The sequence below is a fragment of the Helianthus annuus genome, chromosome 13 (genome assembly GCF_002127325.2).
Source record: "Helianthus annuus cultivar XRQ/B chromosome 13, HanXRQr2.0-SUNRISE, whole genome shotgun sequence".
NCBI classification, from domain to species: Eukaryota; Viridiplantae; Streptophyta; class Magnoliopsida; order Asterales; family Asteraceae; genus Helianthus; species Helianthus annuus.
In genome coordinates, this window is record NC_035445.2 from 71,476,337 (window position 1) to 71,487,052 (window position 10,716).

A 10,716-nucleotide genomic window follows, 5' to 3' on the forward strand; every position below is an offset into this window, starting at 1 on the left:
AAAATCGTGGTCTCAAAAAGGTCTTCATGATCATGGCTCTAGCGCTGTCTTCCCACTAAGAGTAGCTGGTCTGTAGAAGATCTGAAATCTCTGTTGCCCCGAGTATATCCCTAAGCTGACGGTGGAGGAGGAGGTGGAAAACGAGAGAAAATCAATCGGCCCAACTGCACCAAATCCTCCTCAAGTGCATAGGCAAAACGCAACACGAAAGCAACCTGTCGATCGAGAGGGAGGAAATGAACGTCTGACTCCTGAGATGAGGGAAAAGAAGAGTGTGATGCTGAAAACTAAGTCTGACAGGGATAGTGAGGATGTGGAGCTCTATCCAACCGCTGGACACATCGTCTCAAGGCATCCCGCTGTAACTGCAGTGACGTGAGCGTGTCCTCTACAGAGTATCCGTCATAGAATGGATGATAAGGGTCGGATACAGGCATGACATGGGGTGCTGACCATAGGGATGGTTCACCCACCGGGGCTGAAACCGGAAGTGTAATGTGTGGGGTAAATGCAAACTGTGAAGTGATATGGGGAAACTGGGTCACGAGAGGTGCAGAAAATGACACTAGTGGAACAAAATCTGAATAAGGGACCTGCGTTAAGAACTGGCTATCCTCTGGCATGAATGGGGGTGTGGCCGAAAAGCTGACTCGACGATCCCTCCCCAGGTTGGGGCGGAGGAATGTCCTGAAGGAAAGTGATAGGAAGGTCAGTACCATGGGTATCGGATGTGGACGGAGGAAACAAGGGAGCATCGAGTGGTACAGCAGTAGATGTGGGAGGGGGAGTGACTGGGACTACGTACGGAGGGTAGCCATCCTCCTCAATCCACCCATTGCTGGAGTGGGCGTATCTCGGGTCAATGTGGGTAGCGAACGGTGCAAGGTCATCAAAAATAGCCATGGGATCGGGTATGGGTGCTACATCGGGTATCTCAACGGCTGGTGGTGCAACAACGGGTGTATCAGTGACAGTAACAGGGTCAATGGCAAGAGCGGGCTCGGAAGTGACTGGAGCGGGCTGACAATCAGCAAGCATGGCAGGAATCGGATCATCTGGAAGAACAGGAGCCACAGCAGGCTGCTCCAACTCCATCTCCTCATCAGCGTCCATGCGAGGAATGTAACCGAGTCCCAACGGTGGGATATGAGAAGCTATCGACTCAAAGGAACCTGAAGCGGACGAATTAGACTGAACCTCCATACCAGGAAGCTCGCCCATGGGAACAATAGGATCAACAACTGGGATATCAACATGCGGAACACCGTCCTCCACCGGGGCCCCACCATCCTGGTCTCCCTCCGGGGGACCCTCAATGAGTAGGTCGATGTCACAATCAGGTAACGCGTCGATAGGTTGTTCCTCAAAGGGAACTGCAGCGAAGGGGAGACGGGCTGGGATTGGGACAAGAGGTAGGTCCTCTCCTGGTGGGCCGTCAGCTAAGGGTACATCATCTCCGAAGATCGGTAGGGCAAAAGGCTGAAAGTCGTCTTCATTGGTGCTCATGGTGTCTGAGGTGTAAACTCCCGAATCAGTAGCCATCTCGTCATCAGAGGTAAAAGCCCTCGGGTCACTCACGTCGGATACTCCACTACCAGATGATGCCATGGTGTCTGTAACACAACCACAACATATGCACACAAAATAAGGTAAGCATGTAAACAAATAATAATGAAGTCATGTATGCATCCTAGTCTTCCCAGACTATCCCACCCAATCTCTAAGACTGAATTCCCTAGTCTCTCAGACTAACTACCTGGCCTCTAAGACCAACCTCCCAGCCTCTAAGACTAAAATTTTCCCCAGCCTCTAAGGCTAGACTTCCCCAATCTCTAAGATTGATCCCCTCAGTCTCTAAGACTGAAACCTCCCTCAGTCTCTAAGACTGAACTCCCTCAGTCTCTAAGACTGAACTCCCTCAGTCTCTAAGACTGATACGAAAATTTTAAAAAGTGTATTTGTGCCCCTTTTTGTTTGTAAAAATGTTTGTGCCCTGGATCTGGACTTTTAGTGTATGCAAATGTAAAAACGTTTGAAAAACATTTTCGTGAGAGCCCTAATGATCATAGTCTAGACTCGAGAAGGAATCCTAGTTCGCTATGATCGAGGCTCTGATACCAAGCTGTCACACCCTGGCTTTTGCGGAAGCGTGGGTTTATTTGGTGTGACTTCTTAATACCATAGCAACAATCACAACATGCTATATGATAAAAAAAAACATATGATGTTCATCCATTAAAATAGTTAAAAATGCATAACATATTGTCTTGAAACAAAAACATCAACCACAGGATACGTTACAAAACATGACTTGTTCAAAAAGAGTTCATAAGACTCGACGAAATGCTACCAACGACACAAGGATTTGAGACATGCAACTCGTCCAGGAAAGAGTTACACTTCCCAAACCTACGACTCCGGATGACATCCTTATTAAGTACGCAGCTAATCATGCATCACTTGCCAGATCCAAGTTAATTCCCTGAAATACATGTAGTTTAAAAAGTCAACAAAAAGTTGAGCGAGTTCATGTGTAAGTCTGTGTGTATAATCCGTTCTAGTAAGTCTGTAAGTAAAAATAGTCCCTGGTATGTAGCAATAAGGAAAAATGATCACCATTGGGTTGCAAATCCAATAGTATATGTGAATTATGCAGGAAGACTCAAACCTAGCAAATTTGTCTCCGGTATGAAGACATAGTCACCACTATGGGCCCCCGGCCTCATGGGTGTGGGCTCGCTACACCCAAATAGATCTATCACTCATGTCCCGTGGTCCTACAATGAGGATTAATGGCCTTAAGTGTCATGCCCACCACTCACTTGATCGCGTAATAAAAACCCCTCCTTAAGCTAATCATACCAATTATAAAATGTCTGAAATAATTTGTAAACATGTATTCCACCCCCGAAGTATAAAACCGAAAACAGTAAAGGAATAGGGGTCATGAACTCACCGTAGCGCGTCTTGACTCGAATCTTAACTCTTTCCGCTACACGACAACCTACAACGTACTAATGTCTATTAGACGAACGGGCCGTGCCTTGGCTTAGAGTTTAGTGTTTTGATTTGCGTTACTTAGGTATTATATTGTTAAAATAAAAATAATTATTTTAACTTAACTATCGTTCTTAGAAAAATAGTTAGACAACTATTTCGAATCTATTTTTCTCGAATATTTTACTAAGTGTTCGGATTCTCGGAAAATTTCGGCAGAGTCTCCTCTGTAAATAGGGGTGTCCATGCTTAAATAGCATATCATTTTCTTTTACATATATTCAATAGTTCATTTTTCAATAACCAAACCGACATATCGACAAGCAAAACGTTACTTACTTTATTTCAGCTTCATTACTCAAAACCGGACTGTTTTCGAGGATTTTTATAAAATAGTTAACCTTTTCTAAAAATTCTCAAATTTTTACAGAAGGTTCTATATGTTCCAACATTTATTGTGTAAAAATATCAAAGTCCAGTTCGTTACCCATATTTTATAGAAAATCATTTTCTCGACTGCAATCAGATTTGTTACTTTCTGATTGCAGTTTACGGAAATATTCACTAAAAATTAACCGCAAGTCCGTTTGACGAAATTCCAGTTGGAGGGTCGTCCTGACAATGGTGTCCATCTACTGTAAAAATTTCATGAGTCGGCTTTACTCAGGTTTCAGGTTATGACTTCGAAAACAACATACTTTTTCTGCAGTAAAAATGCAGCTTGAGCTGCTGTCAAAAATAGTCTTTTAAAAAGAGTAAACGGTCTCGAAAAATTACGATTCCAGTGCCATTTGTTTAGTTATTCCAAAATACTCATTTTAGCCTTCAGAAAATCCGTTTTTCGATTTAAAATGATCCCGTTACAGCCTGTTGAAGTTGGCTGGAAATCCAACTCAGCAAGCTGTTTACATGGTAGAAGTGACTAAAAGTGCATAAACGAAGATCCTAACCATGGTTTATTGGTGAACAAATGTTAAAACTTCAATCATGCTTTAACCAACCCTAAACCATTCAGATTTCAACCTCACGCAACCTTTTTATATGTGGTTTTTAGGCAGAATTTTAAGTTCACATTTTAGTGTTTAAGCTTTTGGGTGACATGAACATTCAAACAAACATAACAAGAATCAAGGTGAAACAAGAGTGTGAAGAGACTTACTACTAGCACAAGGCTAGGGTAGTAATCTTAGGATGAGATGATGGTGAAATGTTGGTGACAAAACTTGAATCAAGCTTCCTTGAAAACCTTCAATCTTGCACTTCTATGGATGAATCCTTAATCTTTGAATGAGAGCTTTTGGAGAAGAAAATGGAGGTGGTGAAGGAATGTGGTGGTGAATTCGGTTATGGAGAGGGGGGGGGGGGTGTGTGCCGAAATTAAGGGGGGAGGAGAGAGGAGGTTGGGTGTAATCTTTGTAATGATGGACATCTCCTTGGAAACATGCAATCTTGAGCTTAGGGTAATCATACCCAATCTCTTGGCCAATAGAACAAGGATTCTCTTTTCACATAATATAAACAAAATATTTTTAAATCATTAGGGCAGATTTTCGGTTGGGGGGGGGGGGTAAAGTGTAAATTTTTGGTAATTAGTAGGTAATTGATTAAAAGGTTAAGGGTATTTCCAAGTATAGTGGGTGTATGTCATGTTTACATGGTGTATAGGGATTTTTGGTGACCATAAATAATTTAAAATGATAAAATAATGTTTCTGACAATATTTTCGTGTCTCGGGTAATGTCTGGTTGTTCGGTTTCGCCTCGTTCCGTTAAAGCGTTTAATTGTCCCGTAAAGCGTCTTTTGTGCATCTTTTTGTGACGAAATTAATTCCAACACTTAGGAAAGTGTCCAGGACCATTTAGTCAATACTCTGTATAATATGAGTGTGTTAAAAGCTGAATTGTTACTAAAAATGCGGAATTCTGTAATTAAATTGCGTTTTAGGCACTTTCTAGCACTCAAACTATCACCTAGTGACATAGTCTTATGGTCCTCACTTCCCTACACTCCATATTGGTGTAGTATTTTATCTCTGGCCCATACTGGCCTAAAAATAGTATCTGTCTAAGTGCTGGAATTGTCAGCATGTGTCTGAGTTATCCGCTTACTGTGCTAACTGTGCTTTGTGCATCAGGTTTGTCACTAAGAGTCTGTGTGAAATGAATAGAGTGACAGTATGTAAAGAATGCACATGTATGTATATAACATAAATCAGTAAGCAGTTTAAAGCGTCAGATGTAGTCAAGCACAGTCATTAAGCACATAATTAGGGTTAATTAATTTGTACAGTACCTGTAATTATGCGGGTTGTCACATTATACTCGTGACGTCCCACCACGACTAGTATAGTACTATTACGCCCGACGGGGTCTAGTTATGCCATCGAAGAATCGAGCATCGAGGACTTAGCTGGTAGTATCAGTTTTGTGAGTATATATGTCGTGTATTACGTTTATGCATGTGGAAATTCGCAGCACTTTTAATCTACTATACTATTACATATCAAACCTGTATACTCGCCAATACTTTTGTATTGACAATATTTTAACGTATGTTGCAGGTTTAGTCGAAGTCTACATCAAATCAAGCTAGCAAGTCTAGAAACTCACCTAAATCTAGGTTGTCAGATTTGAATTGTTCGAGAGGACAAGAAATCTGTGATAACTTATGTGATTGTATTGTTTGTTAGTATGGGATAACAAATGTAATGAATATTATCGCAATATAGTCGTTATGGATTCTCTTGAGCAATCTGATTCGCCTAGTGTCGCGCCCCGATGATTCCGTCATCGGTTGGGGTGTGACAGATTGGTATCAGAGCCATAACTATAGGGAATTAGGCAAGACTCGACCTAGTCCGGGTCGACGTCTTAGAGAATGACCTAGTTTATAGTCTAAGCACCCACAGGCTGCCTCGTACGAACCCAGTAGGGTTTGTATTGCGCCTACCTGATGCTTTCAATCGAAATAGCAAAAACTACGACTTTGTGTGAACCCCGCATACTACGACATTCACACAAAGAAGCTTTTCCTAAGGCTGAAATACTACTTAGCCTTTCTTAAGGCTGACACAATACACATTTTTTCGAAAATACTCGCATCTCACAACCGAGTGATCCGGTCGAGACCAGGTGTGAAAACCAGTAACTCTCGATAGGATTGCTCACTCAGCGCATTATTCTGGCACGAGAATCTTTCGTTGAGTTAGGAGTGACATCCATACCTCGACGAAAGCCTCCATTTCGAAATTCTAGTGGAGCTCTCGGATTCATTCGATGAGAACGACCACAATTGGGAACGAAACCGTTAAGTCAAGGGTGAAACCCGTACCTTAATGAACCGTTCCACTCCCTAAAATATTTTTCAAAAGCTCTCACCAGGGACTCGACCATCACAATGACTCGAGCCACGCGACGACTAGGAGGACGAATGCCATGAGCTGCATCCCAGTGGAAGCATAAATCTCCAAAGACAACGCGTGTGCACGAAATTGTTGGATGTGATTGAGTTACCTTGGGTAGTCGATGCCTAAACAACCGAGGCACTCCGAGTATTTTACTAAGCCTACAACTCGCCGGATTTTACGATTTGATGAACTCAGTTACGTTTTATGTGTTTAATTGTGACTATCAATTTTCGCTCCCTGTTTTACAAAACGCACAACTCGCACAACCATCGCAATCCAAAACGAAGACCGAATGATCGCAACAAAACTAATGTCCAATTGTCCGATTTCTCTCGCATTCCCTATCTCAACGCGTCCTCGCGCATTCTAAATCACAATATATGTGTGTAAGTATGAACTACAATTACCTATATCTAAGTACAATCAAGACATCGTGTGAAAATCTTGGAAGTTCGTGTCTCCTATATGGCTCCTATGTGAAGTCTATTTATATTGCACATTACAAGTTTCGATCGCGCTTAATCGCATCGTAAACCCGAAATCAGTATGATCGAATCTCATTCCCAATCTCTTTCTCTGTCTAGATGCCTTCCAACAACTCTATCTCGAAACGAATAGCTAGGAGAAGAGCCAAACGAAGCACCGATAAGAGGATTGCCTCGCTTGTGACCAAGGAAGTGGTCAAGCTCATTCCTCAAATTGTCGCTCAAGTGCACTCTCTCAGCAACGCTCGAGCCGCGAAGGACTCTAAGACGGAAGAGCCGCAATCTACTTTCCTCTACAAACACTTCAAAGCCTGTGACCCGATGGAATTCACAGGTGAAGGAGGTGTGACCCAACTGCTCCAGTGGTTCGATTCTATCGAAGTCACCTTTTGACAAAGTGGGTGTCCCGATAGTTTCCGTACTACTTGTGCTACCGGAGTATTTCAATCGCGAGCACTCGACTGGTGGACCGCCGAACGCAACAAACGTGGGATCTCCGCAGCTTACGCCCTCTCTTGGGACGAGCTGAAGGAACTCATGAAGGAAGAATATTGTCCTCCTTACGAAGTCCAGAAGCTAGAAAACAAATTTTGGGAAATCAAGCAAACCGAAGGTGACAATGCTGGCTATACAGCAAGGTTCAAGCAGCTTAGTACTATCTGCCCAAGTCAAGTCAATACTCCAGAGAAAGCCATTCCAAAGTACATCCGCGGCTTACCTGAGTGTGTGGGTAATTTTGTCGAAGCTGCAAGACCTGCTACCATCGAAGAAGCCTACCGTTTAGCCGCAGAGATCAACAGCAAACGAGTCTTGGATGGATTCTTCTCCAAGAAGCCTGTCAAACAAGCTCATCAAGCAATCATTATCAACTCATCCGACGATTCCTTTGGCGAATCGGTCGATGGATCATCTGACAACTCCTCTGAAGGTTCTTCTAAGGATTGCTCCGGCAATGTCTCCGTCAAATCATCAGGCGAATCCGACAACGACACTGCACCATCTCAGGAAACTCAACCTAGCCGCAAACGAAAGACCGTGAGCCCAGACTCTTCAACAACTGGACTGCCGCAACCAGAACCTCTCCGAGCAGTTCCAGTTTAACCAAAACGTGCTTACAATGGGCCTCATCCCCTGTGTTTCACATGCACGTATCATCGCCCGCCAGAAGCAAATTGTCGCTATTGCACAAATTGCAACTGGTACGGTCATCATACACAGCACTGCCGCGCAGGACCGCAACTCTGAAGGAAATCGGCAACAACCGCAGTCTCCGCAGGTGCCCTTCACAGCAACGTTAGTTTACTTCTAATATTGTTGTAATAATACGACTTATCGCTATCGATTTCTTTTATGTGTGGAGCTTATTTCATCTATCGTCGCATGTGGACTCTATTTCTCTTATATTCGAGCACCGTCTAAACGCTAGCACTATGTACTATATAACGTATTTTACCCTTACAACACTCTTAGAAAGAGGTACGATATACCTGCAAGGAACAACTAATCGCGGGTGCACACGGGATTATTTTGGTCAGTGCACGGAGATCGTAGTGAAGTTCTAATGGTGCCATAACGTTTAAAAAGCATGGTCAATGGTCTTGGCCATGTCAACAAAGCGTGACACCAAAGCACGGGGCATAAGTAGTAGGGGTAACGCAAGGTGTGCTTTACCATACTACCGAAGCTTCGTGAAGAAAGTGCCATGTGGAGTTGAACGTTATTAGACCTATTATATTATAATGGTTATTTTCGACACAATACAAATCAATCGCATGGCGTAACAAAACTAAATCGCATCACTGCGAGACTTCTCGCAAGTCTGCGTACGCAACGCAATCGCCACATCGATGGACTTGGGTAAGTTCACCCCGAAGAGCAATTGGAGCAACGCAAGACTGGTCGTAAGTCTACATCGTAACTCAATCGCAGTTTTGCTAGATCTATCTCGCGATCAAAATCACCCGATATGTGGCTCGAAATCGCTATCGCATCATGTGTTTAACTCGCAATCTCTAACGCTGGTTGTTGACTACTGTGTGAACTTCTACCGCCTGGTGTGGATCGCTTATTGTGGATCGCTAGACGAGTATCGAAAATCACTCGCCGCTTTTCGCTTTAACGCATTTCGCGCCTATCTCATCAACTCGATACTCTCATCGCGTGTCGCTATCACTCATCGATACTCGTGTTACCTGTGTTATGTTAGCACGCACGACCCCGCTTCACGAAACAAAACTAATAGGGTCGAAACATGGTGGTGTTTTAACCATATTAGCAGACGTCGTGGAAAAAGGCCATGTGGACTAGCATTAGTTATAATTTATGGTATACTCAACTCAATCGAATCGCATGTCGCTCGCAACGCAACAATCGTCACTTATCAACTATCAGGTTCTATTGCCTATCGATATTCGGTTATCGCTTGGAAGTCATCGCAGTTGTGTAGAATTAGGGTACATGACATCGCTTCACGAGACAAAACTAATATGGGAAACGTGGTGTTTTCCATATTAGCAACTCTCGTGGAAACAGGCCATGAGGGTTTTACGTGGGAACAAATCAAAATCGCATCTAGTCGAATCAAAATCGCGTCATTCGCTATCGCTTATCAATCATCATCTAACCCTGTGTGCCATATCTATGTTTCGTATGATCGAACTACTCGCATTCGCTATCTATGCTTTGTTTGCATCCGACTCACTCCCATTCATGACTCGGTTTGGCATCCTATCGCTCGAACCGACGGAACGAAATTCTATCAGTGTCTTATCGACGCACGTGACACCGCCACACGAAACAGAGGTAATATGGGCACAACATGGTGGATACGCCGCTGGTACTTCCTATAAATAAGTGTTTTAATCATATTAAAAAACTTTCGTGGGAAGTGGCACGTGGGGTTCGACGTAAATTATTTTTCCGTACTGTTAAAGAAAACCAATTTTTATAAAATTTTGTTAAAACCATTGGACAAGTTAAATTTCCTTACAACATGGAGAAAACATCGAATCAGTTTAGCTCCGTGCCCAATGGAAGTTTCATAAGTCCAGTTTTTCCTTAAAACTTTTGCAATGACAAAAAGAAATCTTCCCGAAAACGATGGTTCGACAATCGAGTTTCAGCTCGAACTCACGTTGTAGGAAAATTTTCTTAAAACTTATTTTGCCACCAAATTCTTTTAAAATATATAACTCAAAATCTGTTATCAAAATAACAAAAACCCTCCCCATAGCGCTGGTGTGGACATCGATGCAGTTAGCGCCGCGCCATGAGGGGATTTTCCTAAATATCTTCGAAGATTAATCGATTATCGGTAAGTTTAAAACGTTATGGAATCGCTTTTGTGTGTGTCATCGCTTTTGGTTATTCGAAACGTATCTTCTCGCCGCTCTCGCTCGTCGAATCTTAATCGATCGCTCGCTTATCTAGACGCTTTTAATCGCTACTCTCATTCGCATCAACTCTTACGACCCTACTAATGGATTAATTTCGGGACAAAATTTCCTAAAGCAGGGGAGACTGTAACAACCCGTACCTTCGTGCGTTGTTACTACTCGATACACTTGTTACGCCTAGCACCAGAGATTCGGATCATAATGTAACAATATCAGGTACATCGCTATATCGAAGTATAATCGAATAATTACGCATATTTTATCACTATTACAAAGCTATTTTCGCAAATAATAATGCTCACGATGACATTGAGTGAGGACCTATTCTACCCTCCTCGATAACCGTGAGGTGTCAAAACGTAAACAAGCAACGCTAACAAAGACTATCGGGAGAGTACCATGTCTCCAGCCATCGTCACGATGATGGCAATAC